Raw genomic sequence first — 17135 nt, 5'->3', positions numbered from 1 at the left:
TTTTTTAAAGCTTTTTATCTACTGACAACTTGAAAAGAAAATAGTGTAAACCTTTGTAATGTGTAGTTCTGTCAGCTGCCAATAAATTAATGCACTAATTTATTGCAATTTAATGCAATAATTTAATGCACTAAATGCTTCTCAGAAAATAGGCCTACTGACTTCTTCTCTCTTCTGCTTGATTAAGTAGTTAACAGCCTGCTAGAGGAAAATGCCTGACAGGACCCTTGATTCTCTGTGCCTCTGCTGAAGGAGTCATAACGTTCTGCCGCAAACAAGTGTATGGAGACATTCGTCTTGAGTGACCAGAATGACCCTCCAGCCAGGTCACCTCCCAGATGCTGCGATGACCAGCCAGGCTGTTGGGAATCAGGTTCCAAAGGAAGGACACCAACCCCACACCTCCAGGCCAGGTATGGTGCCCACTGTTTCGGAGGATTGCATTATTTAACCTCACGGGAGTCCATTCAGTATGGTGGGGAGTGGCCACACGGTTCACTCTTTAGCTGTCAAATCCTGTCAGTTATCAAGGCTTTCTCCCAACTTCCAAATTCCCTGACTGCTGCAGACTTGAATGGGGGAAGTGGGGAATGTAGTGTCTTTTGTTCTCCTCTTCACACCAAGGAAGATGGATTTTCCAGTGGACTTTTAGTGAGTGTGTGCCTTTAGACCGGGAACTTCACCCGGGCTTCCTGTTTTTCTCTCCTCCTTTAGGTGGGAGAGCACGGCTAGAGGGGGCTGACATTGGGTACTTGTCTTCTCATGGTCAGTTAGGCTTTAATAAAACCACAGCAGATGGGGGGCTGGTTAACTAATTTCCCCCAAGGGCAGACCTTGTTAAGAAGAACCCAGTGCTCTGGGGTGTTTCAAAATGGTTTCTTTTCCCCTCCTCCTGTCAGAAGCATGAAGGGATTTTTGATTTTTTTTTTTTTTTTTTTTTTTTTTAAGCTGAGAGTCACTGAAAACCCAATAGAGCACCAGGAGCTAAAATTACCCAAAGTGAAGTGGCCGCCTGATGACTGGGTGCCCTTGGAGTTTTTAATCTCTCAGATATGTCCACACTGAGCCTCCAGCAACTCCTCCATTCAGGTTTTCCTATCCCGCCCTGGTTCCCCAGCTTCCTGCTTTGGTTAGTTGTGACTATCTGCCTGTGTGTCTTTCCAGTTTGGTAGGGGAGGGGGGTGCGGTTTGTCCTGTGTCTTCACTTCTCTTACAGATTTAAGAGTTGTTGTTGACTTTTCAGTTTGTTCCATTTTGTTTTTACTCGTTAGCTCAGAGTATCAGCTTCGAAGTTTGTGGGCTCGACCCAAAACCAAGTCCCCAGTGTATTTTTCTTCTACCTATCCACAGAGCACTCTGAATAGGTATGAGAATTTGCATAACTGAAGCTCTGGTCATTGATTTCAGATAGTCTGTGATCTTCATAGTTCAGGAGAACTTTCTAGAAACAGTTAATTATGTATTTGGAAAGGAGCTAAGTTCTCCACGGTGTTGGCAGAGTTGAGATCTCAGTCATGGGGTGGGAAGGCTTGCTTCTGGTGGAGACTTACTCTCATGCTCATAGTTTAATTCCAACTTGGTGTGATTAGGGTGCTTTATGTCCAGTCCCCCAGGGTGAGGACAGGTGCAAGGATTTTCCCTCCCACCCCTCTGGTCCATCATAACCCAAATTCAAGGCCTCTGAGACTGGTTTCATCCTCAGGACAAAAGCAGCTCAGGACTCACTTAACTCTTTGGCCTCCTCCCATCCACCCACCCCCCACCCCGGTGATCTCAACCTAGTAAATTCCTTATTATCGTATCTGAGCTTTTAAGGTGTATGTGTGTGTTTTTAATGTAATTTACATAGCATTTTTAGTGATTTTCAGTGGGAGGGCTGTTCCAAATAACCTACCCCTACCCAAACCTGATCGTGGAAAGGAAAAGATACTCTATTTTCTTAATAGAATTTGTAAATCTGAAATTTCCCTCCTTACTCTGCTTATTATCTGACAAGTCCAATGAGATTATACACTCCATGACCTTCTGTCTTGATCATTTGTGTATCCACAAGTCTTGACTAGTGCCTGGCACATGATAGGTATCTAATAAGTGGTCATGACAGTAATAATAATAATAATAATAGTGAAATCATAACAGTAAAACATCTTTTTTTTTTTTTTAATGTAATCTCTACCCTCAACATAGGGCTGAACTCACAACCCCAAGATGTAGAGTCATGTGCTCCACGGACTAAGCCAGCTGGGCACCCCTAACAGTAGAGGATTTTAAACATGGGACACATCTGGTGTCTTAGCCGACAGCTCTACTCCAGTCCCCTCTTCTCCAAGCCATCCTACCTGTGGTGGAAGATATAACTTTGGAGAGCACATGCTCTCAATTTCAGTAGCGCCCCACTGCCTTTCCCATAAAGACCATAGTTCTTAGCTTGGTAACCACACAAGTCTGGCCATAAAGTGATTTTGTATTCTTTTTGCATCACATGTTCTCCCCAAAACCAGTCTATTTGGCATTTTCCAAACATGCAATGCAACTTTGCGCTCACTAATTCCCCTGCCTTAGCTGTTCTTCCCATTACCTTGTCGTTCTGTTCCAAACCTCCTATTCCTTTGACACTCCACTTCTACAATTCCTTCTCTCATCTCCTGGCAAGAATTAATGCTCCTTTCTTTAAACTCCCAGAGTGTTTTGGGCTTCCTTATATATCTCTTATCACATGTGCTTTGCATTATAAGTATTTCTTTACATGGATTAATGCTTCCCCCAAACACTTGACAGTGCTTTGCACATTGCAGACACTCAACAAATATGAATAGAAAAAGGGATAATCAAAACAGGCTTAGCTTGTGAACCTCCAATAATACCAAACAAGGGGCAGCTGGGTGACTCTGTAGGTTAAGGCTCAGGTCATGATCCCAAGGTTCCTAGGATTGAGCCCCACATCGGGCTCTCTGCCCAGCAGGGAGTCTGCTTCCCCTTCTCTCTCTCTGCCTGCCTCTCCGCCTACTTGTGATCTCTGTCTGTCAAATAAATAAAATCTTAAAAACAAACAAACAAACAAGAGGATGTTTGTCTATTAGAGCCAGAAATACCTGATCTTTCAGACTCCTGGAGATTTCTGAATATAGTAGGGTCAAGCTATGGCCATGCCAATGGACGCTTACTTATTTTTATTTAAAATTATCATTTAAGGGGTGCCAGGGTAGCTCAGTCAGTTAAGCTTCTGCCTTCAGAATAGGCCATGATCTCAGGGTCCTGGGATTGACCCCTGCATCAGGCTCCCTGCGGAGCACAGACCCTGCTTCCCCCTCTGCCTGCTATTTCCCCTGCATGTTCTCTCTCTTCCTCTCTCTCTCAATCTCTGTCAAATAATAATAAATAAATCTTTAAAAAATAAAAATAAATAATAAAATTATTTAAAATAATAATTTTAAATTGTGACATTATCACAATTGCGTGGTTTGACACCTTTTACAAAATGGTTGGGGCCCATTGTTCTTTTCATTTCTTTTTCTCTTTAAAATTTTAAAGCACATGGAGAATTTCATCAGAGGACTCCCTTAGAGAATCTAGAACTAAAAGTTAATTCTAGCAACACCCACACCAAGTTGAGTCTGACTCACATTTTCTATCAGCAGTTCCTGTAACCTTGTTGAATTTCTCATTTGTACTATTACTTCACTGAATGCCACAACCCCGAAAAAGAGAAACTCAAGACAGCATTTCTCTGGTTTCCAGAGGCCACGTTCTACAGGTGGAAAATTCCCAAGTTATAAAATTGAGCATTTGGGGTGCCTAAGTGGCTCAGTGGGTTAGGGCCTCTGCCATTGGCTCGGGTCATGACCCCAGGGTCCTGGGATCAAGCCCTGCATCGGGCTCTCTGCTCAGCAGGAAGCCTGCTTCCTTCCCTCTCTCTCTCTGCCTGCTTGTGATCTCTGCCTGCCAAATAAATAAATAAAATCTTTAGAAAAAAAATTGAGCATTTGAAATCCTGTGCCTTCAGCATAATAGGGTGGGTTTTTTTATATAAAATAGGAATTGGTATCTGTTATCAGTTAATTACTGCAACAGATTTCATTATCGCTTGCTGTTGACTACTAAGAATCTTCAAAGTTCTGCAGAAAAGTACTTGTGGTCGACGTATTCCCTCTGATTCTCTTTCAAAGGACTGACAGGGAGGAGTACTATTACTGGATGTATGACCACTAACACTATTCCTACATGAATCAAGGCAATTTACGTGGGTCTGTATTAATGTTTTTGCACCTCCCTGTTGATCAGGAGAAAAGTTCGAGTAATCAAAGAAAAGGCTCTAAGAAGTAGTATGTTTGAATTAACCTGAAACTAAGGGAAAACAAATCCTATTGAAGAAACACATTTGCAGATCATACATGGATAGCTTAGGAGGAGAAAAATAAAAAGAGGACATACAAAGGATAGATGTAATTAAATTTCAGAGAGAAAAACTCTCTAAGGAGGGAATGTCAGGGGCCAGGAAGTCTACATTGGATGCCAGAAATCTGGACAAGAACCCAAGAGGTCCTAACTGAAGGAAGGGGTCGGGGTGGGGGTTGCCAAATGATGCCTGATAGACTTTCAGTCTGCTTAGAGGTTACATCAGGTAATGTCTCATAGGATCTCAAATCTGACATCTTGTTGATAATGTTGGAGGCATATTGGTGTGGAATGTGTTGTATCCCAACAAGATTATATGCTTCAAATCCATCCTTGCCAGAAATCCAAATTTCTCTGTTCACCCCAAGTTATACCCCGATAATACTGTGTGGATCCCCAGTTGGACCCCATCCCCAGCCTAACCCTTCCTCTAACCCACTACCACTCCTCCAACTGGAGCCTTCACTTTGCAATCGCAAAACCCTCCAACACATCTCCATTTCTTCACAAGCACCCAGCTCACCCTGAGAAGTCTTCACCGCAGCCCAAGCAAGTGTGCTGTTTCTCTCTCACACACATCTTAGAGCTCAGGACCAGAAGCAAAAGCCATCTTTCCTGGGCTGCCATTACCCTTTGCAGGCCATGTCTCTCTTCCTCTCTGTTGCACAAACCCTCACTTTTTGAGACTCCTACTCTTCACATGCCACCTTCATGCACAGAACACACCAGAACACGCCCTCCGCATGTCACATACACACACTCCCCTTGTATGCTCAAGGCTTTGGCTCCTGCCTTTCCACCCCAGCTCCTGCAGGATTTTCAGCTTTTTCTATGTATGTAGTGGTGACACAACCACCATGCTCGCCTCGTAGACCCTTGACTATACAACAGTCTTGAAAGCAGCCACCCCCACCCAGGTGGACATGTGGATTAGGTCATCATATATATAGTCCCCCAATCTCTAATCCCACACCTCTCTCAGCCACCACACCTTCCCAACCTTCCGCCACTCCTATTCAAATACTTCCACCACACAGTCCTTCAACTACGTGCGGCTGTCATCCACTAACAGCCATGCTCTGACAGCCTTGTCTCCCAAGACAAGAGAGAATGGGGGCTTTGGAGGGGAGCCTCCCTGCTCTTCCCATCCCCAAACTGGCAGACCTTTTAGCACGTACACCTGGTTCCTTCCCATCTTACCTGTCTTGTGTATGCTGTCCTAACACAGTGCTCTCTCTTGTTCCCCAGGATCGTTCCAATAGCTTGGTGATCTGTTTTAGTGTCTACATTCTGAGAAGGAGCGTCTCTCTGATGCACTGGTAAGCTGCAGTTGGGTCATGCTGACTCTGAAGAGTCGATTGTTAGATTTTCAGGAATCTTGCCAGCTCTTGGGCATTATGTTGGTGACTCAGAATGGGCTGTGCTGAGAGTGTTTATACCGCTGCAAGGAAGCCTCTGGTTTTCCAAAGGGCGGTTTGTTAAACATCTAGGGCACATTCCTGTCTTACTGTCATCCTCCTGCTGCTACCAACTGGTTCCCTGCGGTTCCTCCCACTTTTATCCCTAATGATGCAAATCTTCGCAGGAGCTGTCCCAGGGTTGAGTTCCAGTCACCTGTTCCCTCCTCAAGCCCACTCCAGTCTAGCTTCTGTCCCCGTCAAAGCCACTGAGCACCTCCCTGTTCACTGCTGCCCTGCCTAATAAAGCCTCCACAAAACAGCTAGGGGAAACTGTTAAAAAAGAAAATCCCGGAAATTAAAATGGCTCTTACAAACTCTGAAGGGCACCTGGGTGGCTCAGTCAGCTAAGTGTCTGCCTTTGATTCAGGTCATGATCCCGGGGTCCTGGAATTGAGTCCCGCATCTCATTTGAAGAAACAATTACACTGCAGTTACAATTATATTAATTAAGGCTTTGAAATAATAGCTGCCATTTTGTTTTGTTTTTATCTATTTAAGATTTTATTTTTAAATTACCCCTGTACCCAACATGGGGCTTAAACACAATGCCGAGATCAAGAGTCACAAGTCCCACCAACAGAGCCAGCCAGTCACCCCTGAAACGGTAGCTCTCCCTTTAAAAACAGTAATACATGCAAATAGAATTTTAAATTCAAAGGTGTGGGGGGTCAAGAAGGCACTTATCTTAGTGGGCACGGAGTAATATATGGAATTGGTGAATCACTCTGTTGTATACCTGAAACTAACACTGTTAACTATGCTGGAATTAGAATAAAACAGAAAAAAAAAAAATGAAAAGTTTAACAACATCTTTGCAAATGATCACCAAAGCCTTTTGCATTTAAGCTACCAAAATGAAGCTTCTGAATGTAAAATCTGCCTGAAATTATCTAATCAAATAAAAATTACTCAACTCATGTTTATCCTTTGCTATGGTATAAGAAGGAAATTTATAATTTTACAAAGTTTCCACATACCTATAGATTTTTGTCAATTTACTTTTTAAAACAAATCAGCTACCCCCCCCCAACCTTTCCTGTACTAGACTGGAAAGTAAAATGGCTTTTAACAATTTCAAGGACATATGGAAAAGCAATTCTCTTACCCTTGAAATTGTTGGTAATTTTTCTTTGGAAATTATAGACGTTTTCCGATTAATCCAGAGACTCTACGGTCAGGTCACCTTTTTAAACGGAAAACAGATCGTTTTTAACACACTGCTTAAAACCTTCCCAATGCGTCTCAGATAAGATCCACATGCCTTTCCTTCAGGGCCCTGCATCTTACAGCAATTCCCTTTCTTTCAGCTTTTTCCTGTCCTCCTTTTTCTCTAATTCTGCCAGCATCAGGTACACTGGCTTCCTCCAGTCTCTGGGACACCTTCTTCCTTTACGGTTAGTGGTGCTGGTGGAAGTGGTGAGGGCTGTTTTGTTTTGCTTTGTTTCAGGGCCGTTGCTCAAGCTCTTCCCTCTGTCCAGAGGCACTTTCCCTTCTACTTTCTGCTGACTTCATCTCATCTTTCAGAGCTTATTTTGACTATCACCTTCCCAAAAAAGCCAAGCAGACAGGGGGTTCTTGTAAAGCAATATGGATAGATTAGGTCAGCAAGTTCCTTCTCTCTCTCTCTCTTTTTTAGAGGGAGGGGAGGGGCAGAGGGAGAGGGCGAGAGAGAATCTTAAGCAGGCTCCCCTTGGGCCCAGAGGGGCTCAATCTTACAACCTTGGGATCATAACCTGAACTGAAATCAAGAGTCAGACACTTAACAGACTGAGCCACCCAGATGCCCCTCATGTCTCTTTAAAGTAAGTAAATTAATACCTTAAATTTACTATCTGGTTGATCAAGTAACACTGACTTGAATTCATTGTCTCTTCATCATTTTCTTGAGGGATGGTTTTGGCTGGGCACCCTGGGGCCGGAAGTCAATGGCAGAGAAACTCCATGGGGCAGACCCATGTTCTTCCAGCTGCCAGGGGCTTAGGAGGGACTGGTTGGTCTTTCCAAGCTCTGCTTTCTCCGTTCACAACTGTCAGCCAGCCCCACGCTGTGGGTCAGTTCCCCAGAAGTAGAGCTGAGGTGGGGATTCTTGTACACGTGGTATATCAGAAATGTGCCCTCAGGAGGAATCTGTAGAGAGAGGGGAGAATCAGGAAAGGGATGGGGGGCAGCTAACAGAAGATGTGGTGTCAGCTAAAGTCTAGCCTCAGCCCTGAACCACATGAACTGTTCCTCTTTGAAGCGGAGGGTCTGGGCTTTTGTATCCTGACTCTAGTCAGTCATTGGCTAAAGGCACTTCAGTAGTGGGGAATACAGTAACCTCACAGATCCTGAGGTAGCTTCTTCTTTGCAGGAGGCAGTGGTGAGCCCTTAATAGCCAACACTCAGCAGTCCTGTGCATCCTCCAGGTAAAAGGGACCTGAGTGGGGAACCAAAAGCTATGGATCATTTTAGGGAAGGATAATTCATCCTTGGTACTATTCACATTTTGGGCTGGATAATTCTTTGCGGGGAGCAAAAGGCAGCTGTTCTGTGCATTGTAGTACACTTATCAACATTCCCTGGTCCCTACTCGCTAGATGCCAGTAGCACATCCCCACCCCAGTGTCTAGACATTGTCAGAAGTCTCCTGGAGTACAGAATGGCCTTCTCCTCCCCAGCCATCCTGGTATTCTGTGGTGTCCTGAGCCAGTCCTCCGAGGGAGCTCCTAGCCATGGTACTGTCTGGTCACCAGGATACAGCGTCTCATATACACATTCCATTCTGTGTGTGTGTGTGTGTGTGTGTGTGTGTGTGTGCACACGTATGCAGTGGGAAGCCTAAGCTTCTCTGAATATGACTAGCTAATGAAGACTGGGTCAAGCCAGAGGGAAAAGAAGGATCAGTGCAATGTAGATATTTAGCAAAGAGCATGAACAGCTAAATGACTGATTGACCATGGGTGCTAAGGGAGAGGCTGGCTCCTAGGTTTCTGGCTTTGGCAAATGCAGACAGGGCAAAGAGAACAAGTTCTGGGAAGGAACAGACTGGGTGAGATTTCAGACACTCGGAGTTTGACATGCTGGAGCTCCCTTGCAGACAGGCACCTGTGGAAGGCACTCACAGACCTGAGTCGGGCTGCTGCCCTCAATCTGAGAGTCATCACCCGCAAAAATCAAGGACTCAATCACAGTTGTCTAGGGAGGAGGTATTTGATGAGAAAGGAAGGGGGCTGAGGGCAGCCTTCACATTTAGGGGAGAGAGGAGATGGTCCTAAAGGGCACAAAGAAGGTACAGCAAGAGAGCGAGAAGAAGCAGGAAGCAGCGGGAGAGAAGCCCTAAATCACAGAGACAGGTAAGAGAAACAATTGTTCTAAAAAGAAAGATACAGTCCCTTCACTGGTCATGAGGCTCTGTTCCTCCAGGATGTTAGGGTTTTATGAACACCTCCAGAGTGGAATCAAATGAAAGTGACATTCAGGCAATTTGTTGACCTGCATTTGTTCCATATTAGGCATCCCCATGCAAGAAAAACAAAAGACCTCACTTTTAATGAACATATTTTGTAAAGTGAGTGGTAAACATAACACACAAACTGCCCCTAGAGCAAACAAATCTCCTACAAAGATATTCCAGAGACCCCAGCATGGCGGGAGTAGCAAGAACTGGGAACAAGGCCTTTGTGTCAAAGCTCTTGCTCTGTGCCTGCTCCGGGGAGTCCGATTTAGTTTGTTGATCATAAAAATAGGTGCTTGGATAAAGTGACCTCCTGGTGTTCCTTCTACTTAAACATCCTAAGGCTCTAACCAAATCCACACACATTTATTACTTAATATGTCAACGGAAGTTCCATCCGACTGTATGTGCATCAGAAGAGTGGTACAAAAGGCCTGCATCAGAATAACCCAGGGAGCTTGTTGAGTCCAGGTTCCCACACAGAGGATGCTGTTGTCTAAAAGAATCCCACAATACCACCCACTGAATGGAAGGAAATTTTTGCAGATCATATACATGACAAGGGGTTAGCATCCAGAATATACACAGAACTTCTACAACTTGACCACACCAACAAAACACAACCTGATTTTAAAATGAACAAAGGACTTGAATAGATATTTCTCCAAAGAAGATCTACAAATGGCTGAGAAGCGCAGGACAAGATGCTCAACATCACTCATCATTAGGGAAATGCAAATCAAAACCCCCATAAGACACCATCTCAAACCCAATCAGATGATTACGATTAAACAACAACAACAAATGAAAATAGCAAGTTTTGGGAGGGACATGGAGAAATAGAAACTCTTGTGCACTCTCGCTGGGAATGTAAAACGGCGAAAATACTGTGCAAATAAGAGTCTGTCAAATAATTAGAAATAGTATTACCATATGCTCGAACTGGTCCACTTCTGGATATCTGGATAAATATGTATATCTCAAATAATTGGAAATAGGGCCCTAAAGTGGTATTTATACAAGGATATTTATAGCAGTAGCATTCACAATAGCCAAAAAGTAGAAGCAACCCAAATGTCCACTGATGGACAAATGTATAAAAAAAAAAGTGTGGTATAGAGGCTTCTGGGTGGCTCAGTCAGTTACGCGTCTGACTCTTGTGATTTCGGCTCAGGTCATGATCTCAGGCTCCTAGGACCAAGCCCTGTGAGAGAGATTCTCTCTCCTGGGGCTCCTGGGTGGCTCAGTGGGTTAAAGCCTCTGCTTTCGGCTCAGGTCATGATCCCAGGGTCCTGGGATCAGCCCCGCATCGGGCTCTCTGCTCAGCAGGGAGCCTGCTTTCCTTCCTATCGCTTGCTCTGCCTGCCTGCCTCTCTGCCTACTTGTGATCTCTGTCTGTCAAGTAAATTTAAAAAAAAAAAAAAAAAAAAAGATTCTCTCTCCTCGGGATGCCTGGGTGGCTCAGTTGGTTAAGCAGCTGCCTTTGGCTCAGGTCATGACCCAGTGTCCTGGGATCGAGTCCCGCATCGGGCTCTTTGCTCGGCAGGGAGCCTGCTTCTCCATCTGCCTCAGCCTGCTACTCTGCCTGCTTGTGCATGCTCTCTCTCTCTGACAAATAAATTAAAAAAAAAAGTTCTCTCTTCTCTCTCTCCCTCTGCCCCTCACCACCTCCCCCCATGATCGCTTGTGTGCATGCTCTGCTTCTCTCTCTCTCTCTCTCAAAAAAAGAAAATGCGGCAGATACATACAGTTAAATATTATTGAGCCTTAAAAGTTAAGGAAATTCTGACACATGCCATAACATGGGTGAACCTTGAGGACATTATGCTCAGTGGAATGAACCAGCTGCAAAAAAACAAATATTGCATAATCCCACTTATATGAGGTATCTGCAAGAGTCAAATTCATAGAGACAGAAAGTGGGATGGTGGTTGCCAGGGGCTGGGGCAAGAGAGGAATGGGGAGTTGCTTAATGAATATGGAGTTTTAGTTTTGCAAGATGAACTGAGTTCTGGAGATTAGTTGCATAACCATGTGAATGTACTTAACACTACTGAACTGTACACTTAAAATGGTTTAAATGATTTTTTTTTTAAATTTCTATGAGGGGCACCTGGGTGGCTCAGTGGGTTAAAGCCTCTGCTTTCGGTTCAGGTCATGATCCCAGGGTCCTGGGATCCAGCCCTCCATCGGGCTCTCTGCTCCAAGGGGAGCCTGCTTCCTCCACTCTCTCTGCTTGCCTCTCTGCCTACTTGTGATCTTTGTCTGTCGAATAAATAAACAAAATCTTAAAAAAAAATTTTCTATGATAGTCGTGGGGGAAAAAGTGACATAATAAAAGTAAAGTAACAGTTCTATAAATTCAAAATAGTATATATTCATATCTTCCTAAAACCCAGCTATACTCAGAGTAATTAGTAATAATATATTACTTAAAGAGGTCTTAAAACCTCTTTGTTTTATAATCAATTTCCAAAGACAACTGTTAGATTAGAAACCTGGAAAGGGATATCGATCCTGTGGAGTGACACTTTTCATTTAGAATGCCCTGTTCCTCTAGGATGGGAATTTCTCCTGCCTGCGTGTCCCCAGCCAGGCCTCGCCATTGCAGACCCCCAGACAACATCCACATGTCTCATCCACATGTCTGCTGGGTATTTCCTGGATGAAGTTCCCAATTCCAGATGAATAAGACTTCCTCAGAAAACTGACTTGATGATCAGGGTGATGCCTTTTCCCAGAAAAAGGATGTCCTCCCACACAACCTCCGTGTCATGAGGGATGGTGGAAAAGGCGGGTCCCTCAGACAGAAGACAGAGCATGTTTGTAAGCTTTGACTTTGCGGAGAAGCAAAACTTCCACACAGATTCATTCATTCATTCTGCAAATATTTCTTGTGTACCAATATTATGCAATTCACCAGAAAAAAAATCACTTATTAATTATTATTAATTATCAATTATTTAAAATGCAGGCAGAGTTTTACTAAGTCCATTTTCTTTTTTTTTTTTAAGATTTTATTTATTTATTTGACAGAAATCACAAGTAGGCAGAGAGGCAGGCAGAGAGAGAGAGAGAGGAGGAAGCAAGCTCCCTGCTGAGCAGAGAGCCCGATGCGAGGCTCGATCCCAGGACCCTGGGATCATGATCTGAGCCGAAGGCAGAGGCTTTAACCCACTGAGCCAACCAGGCGCCCCTAAGGCCATTTTCTTGAAGCATAATTTACATAAAACAAAGTTCATCCTTTCAAGTATATGGTCCAGGAGTTGACGATGTATATTGTATAACCACCACCAAAATCAAGATACAGAATATTTCTATCACCCTGGAGATGTTCTCTTGTGCTCCTTTGTTGACAGGCCCTCCCCTTTCCCCCAGCCCCTGGCAACCACTAATCTGAGTTTTGTCCCTATAGTTCTGCCTTTTCCAAATATCAAATAAACAAAATCACACAGTGTGGTAGCTTTGGTGTCTGGCGGGTTTCACTTAGCATAACCCTGTTGCGATTTCTCCACGTTGTTGCCCAAACCAGCAATTCATTCCTTTTCATTACTGCGTAGTATTCCATTGCGTGGAATTTATTTGCCCATTCACTGGCTGATGAGCATTCAGGTTGTTTCCAGTTTTCAGCATTATGAATAAAGCTGCTACAAACATTAGTCTATGGGTCGTTGTATGGATATAAGTTTTCATTGTTCTTGGAGTATTATCTGGGGTGGCATCGCTGGGTCATTTAGAGAGTATATGTCTAAATTAATAAGAAACTGCCTGATTGTTTTCTAAAATGACTCTACCTTCTTGCATGCCTACCAGTAATATATACAAGTTCCCCTTGATCTGGATCTTCTCCAGGCAGACAAAGCTCTTCACAAATATTGGCCTCTTATTTAATTTCAAACCTGTAGGGGTATCTGGGTGGCTCAGTGGGTTAAAGCCTGTGCCTTTGGCTCAGGTCATGATCTCAGGGTCCTAGGATCGAGCCCTGCATCGGTCTCTCTGCTCAGCAGGGAGCCTGCTTCCTCCACTCTCTCTGCCTGTGTCTCTGCCTACTTGTGATCTCTGTCGGTCAAATAAATAAATAAAATCTTAATTTCAAACCTGTAGTAATCATGGCCATAATATCATCGGCAATACATGGTTTTATCTTGAAGCTTTTTTATCTTTTATCTTGAAGGGCCCCCAAATATGCACTGTTTGGTTGTTTCCACATGTACATTTTTCTTTATGAAACAGTAATATGGAAGTGCCTTAAAGATCTCATTAAGTTTAAGAAACTATAGCAAGGCAGAGTTAGCCCTTAGCAGATGAGAAATGGACATAGAATAGTATTTGCTTAGTGGTAGAAGGAATCCTAAAAGCCCTCTCTGTCCCAGCCCCAAGGGATGCTTAAATCCCATCTTACTATGGCCCTGGTGAGGGGTCATCCAGGTTATGCTCTGGTCATTTCTGTTTTGGGGATCTCATTTCCCCCTGAGGCAGGGTAACTAAAAGGTACAGTCATCAGGAACACTGCCAACTGTGGACAGTCACTCTCATCTCAGGGTTCACTGGTTCTCCTCTGGAGCATGGGGGCCCACATAATTCCAATCCCTATTTTTATTTGACATCTCTTTAAATATCTGAAAGCAGGGGCCCCTGGGTGGCTCAGTGGGTTAAACCTCTGCCTTCGGCTTGGGTCATGATCTCAGGGTTCTGGGATCCAGTCCCGCATGGGGCTCTCTGCTCAGCAGAGAGCCTGCTTCTCCCTCTCTCTCTGCCCGCCTCTCTGCCTACTTGTGACCTCTCTCTCTGTCAAATAGATAAATAAAAGCTTTAAAAAAAAAAATATATATATATATATATATGTATATATATATATATATATATATATACATATATATATATATATATATATATGAAAGCAGCTCTCCTGTCTCCTAAAGTCCTTTCTCTTTCCTGGACTAAACTTCACTAGTTCTCTTGACCATCCTCACCCAACATGATTTTGAGTATTTCTCCATCCTGCCCCCCTCCTTTTAACAGATACAGCTATATCTAATCTCTTCCCATATTGAGGAGCTCCGTACCGATCCCAGAACTCATACATCTAGGACACGTGGAGTAGATTCTGATCCAGGGCCTCAGTCACTTTTTTGACAGAGGTCTGTGATGCCCACATGGAACTTTCCCTCAGCCATTATTATTGTTAGGCTGGCTACTTAGTTGATCTTCCCCAATCTGTATTTGCAGAGTTAAATTTTGGGAGACTCAAGAGAAGGACCTAAAAGGTTCTCATTATAGGGGCATCAGGGTGGCTCAGTTGGTGAAGCATCTGCCTTTGGCTCAGGTCATGATCTCAAGGTCCTGGGATCAAGCCCCACATGTGCTCCAGCCCCACATGTGCTCCCTGCTCAGTGGGGAGTCTGCTTCTCCCTCTGTCTCTCTCCCTCTGCTGCCCCCCAACTTGTGCTTTTGCTCAAATAAATGTTTTTTTTTAAATGTTATCATTATAGATTCATCTAATACTCCAATCTGCTAGGGCTTTGGGTGACTCTGATTTTATAATCATGTTTACCATCTCAACTTTGTGTCACCTCCAAATTTAATAAGCAGACCTACAAAATCTTTGTTCAGCAATGCATACTGGTTGAGTACCCACAATGTCATAGGCAGTTGGGCAGGCACTGTGAATACAAAGACAAATGGGGCTATTTCTGGAGAGGCTCACAGCAGATGAGTGCGTTGTGAACCACACTGAAAGCTTCCCATTGGATTCTGTGAGTGTAACCATCAGAACTAGAACTCTGGCTAAGTCAGGAACTCACCTACTTGCACTAGCATCCAGTCCAGATGTCCCCATGTTGCCCGCATGACTGGCATGAGAAAGCCTGAAGAACATCTAGAAATCTGGGTACACTATGTCTGTACGTGACCGCTGAGGGACCGGTCAGAATATTCAGAGGGATGAGGACCACAGTCTGCTGTGAATTGTGTTTAGTAAGAGGCCAGCCCACACTCTCACCACATCCTCACTGTCCTCATCCATTTTCCCTAATCTCAAAACAATTACCTAAACTTACTTACATGGACATAAGGATTATTGAAAAGCTACATCACTATGAAATAGACAATGTGCTCCTGGAGTAGCCCAGTTTACAGGAACAGGTAAATAACACCTGCGTGCTTGAGTAATGAATGGATATCCTCTCAGGGAAATTGCATCTTGGGCTGTAGCCTTATTTCAGAGTAATAGATCTCGTGTAGTGCAATTTTGGCAGTGTCCAAGAGGCTGTTGTACCTCCCACGAGGTACTTCTTGGGCTGGGGAGATTGCCAGTCTAGGAACTAAGTGAGTTTTTTGCAGAAGAGGAGGAGAGAGGAGGCTGGAAAAGTGCCTTGCTCCCTCACAGAAGGGGAAAGACTGCTTTGGGCACTCAGACTCCCTCGGGAGAAAGGTAAACCCTTCAGGTGTGCATATTTGATCTGCCCCACGGAGCATCTCCAGTTCCCTGGTTTGGATTTTGTTCCCTCTTACCTTTCCCCGCGGGCCACCCCCTCCCCCAGGGGCATAGCCTTTACATAGGTGAGGAGGTTTCCTTGAACATTAAGAAATCCCCATAGAACCACAGATTCCTGAAGGTGGTTTAGGTCCCTGACAACTCTGAGCCCAAGCAGCAAACCTTGGGAAGAGTGTGGCTTCCTCAGGAAATTCTTCCTTAGCCTCCCCTTCCAGAAAACCCCCTCCATCTCAACCCCTGCTCCAGAAAGGTCTCCTCCAACGCCCAGGAAACAGGCTTCGCATCCAGAACGTGACAAGCGTCGGTCCGTGTAAAGGACAAAGTCTGAACCGTGTGCGGTTTGTTTTGTTTTGTTTCCCCCCTCATTTCCCCTGGAAGAACCCCCCCTCCTCAGCCCTCACCCCCCTCTCGTGAGAGCCCGGGCGGGGGAGCGGGGGCCACCGCGTCGGATTCTCTCTGCCGCCAAGGCTCGGTGAACTCTCTCCGGTTCTGTTGTTTACTCACTTCTCGCCGAGTTTCTGTTCGGCCGGGGAAGCTGCGCCGCGGCTCCTCAGATGTTATTTATCTTTTCCTGCGAGGGACTTGTGACAGTCCAGGGTGTCGTGTATCCTGTGCGATTGTTTATCCCCCGGCCCCGCCGGGGCCGCGAGCCGCCTCCTCGCCAGCACTCCGCGTCCCGAAACCCGGGACTACGTGAGCGAGCGAAGGGCGGGGAGGTTACACTTGGGCGCTGGGATGAACCCGCGTCCCCTGGAGCCCGCGGCAACGTGTCCTCAGGCAGAGGCGGTGACCCCGGGCGCCCAGGTGAACCCGGGCGGACAGCTGCGCGCTGCTCCCGCGCCCCCGCCTGCTCCGCGGAAGTCCCCGCCGAGCGCCCCCAACTCAGACGCTCGTCCCGGCGCGTGCGGGGCGGGGGCGACCCCTCACCTCATCCCCCCGCCCCCCGCAGCCGGTCCCCGCCCGGCCCCGGCGCCACCGCCGCCAGGCGGGGATCGGGGCGCACCGGGCGCTCTCTGGGCCGAGTCACCCGCGGGTCAGCCCTGCCCGGCGGCTGGGCTCTCGAGGGACTCCTACGTGAGCCGCTGCCCCTCGGCCTCCCTCCTTCCCGCCCTGCGGCGGCGACGCGCGGCTGCGCTCCGGGCGAGTCCAGCCACAGTCCCGGCCACTCGCACCGCGTGGGCTCGCCCTCGGCTCGGGGTCGGCGGAGGAGCGGGCTTGGCACCCGGGCGGGGGTGGGGTGGGAGACCTTCGATTCTGCCTCGGACCCGGGCCGATGGAGGATTTGTAATGAACCCATGGGGTGGGGTTGGGGGGGGCTTTGGGGTGAGTCTTGTCTTTTCCCTTCTCCTTT

The 17135-nt window shown here is 45.8% G+C and overlaps 1 long non-coding RNA gene across 3 annotated transcripts in view; it reads right to left on the bottom strand.

Moving 5' to 3' along the window:
- The window catches only part of LOC309848946, a 51728-nt gene extending 34946 nt beyond the window's left edge, over positions 1–16782 (bottom strand). The window contains exons 1-3 of one of the 3 annotated variants that reach the window (XR_014303367.1): positions 16289–16782; positions 7674–7982; positions 6961–7038 (exon numbers count right to left, since the gene is read on the bottom strand). This is a non-coding gene — a long non-coding RNA (uncharacterized lncRNA). Of the gene's footprint in view, positions 1–5595; positions 6088–6960; positions 7039–7673; positions 7983–16288 lie in introns of those variants that run through there. The other 2 variants (XR_014303366.1, XR_014303368.1) reach the window with 2 other exon arrangements.
- Between the last annotated feature and the right edge of the window lie 353 nt (positions 16783–17135).

Source organism: Mustela nivalis (genome assembly GCF_964662115.1).
Source record: "Mustela nivalis genome assembly, chromosome: 15".
NCBI classification, from domain to species: Eukaryota; Metazoa; Chordata; class Mammalia; order Carnivora; family Mustelidae; genus Mustela; species Mustela nivalis.
Note: the sequence above shows the minus strand (reverse complement) of the source record. Positions and strands in the feature narration are given on the sequence as shown.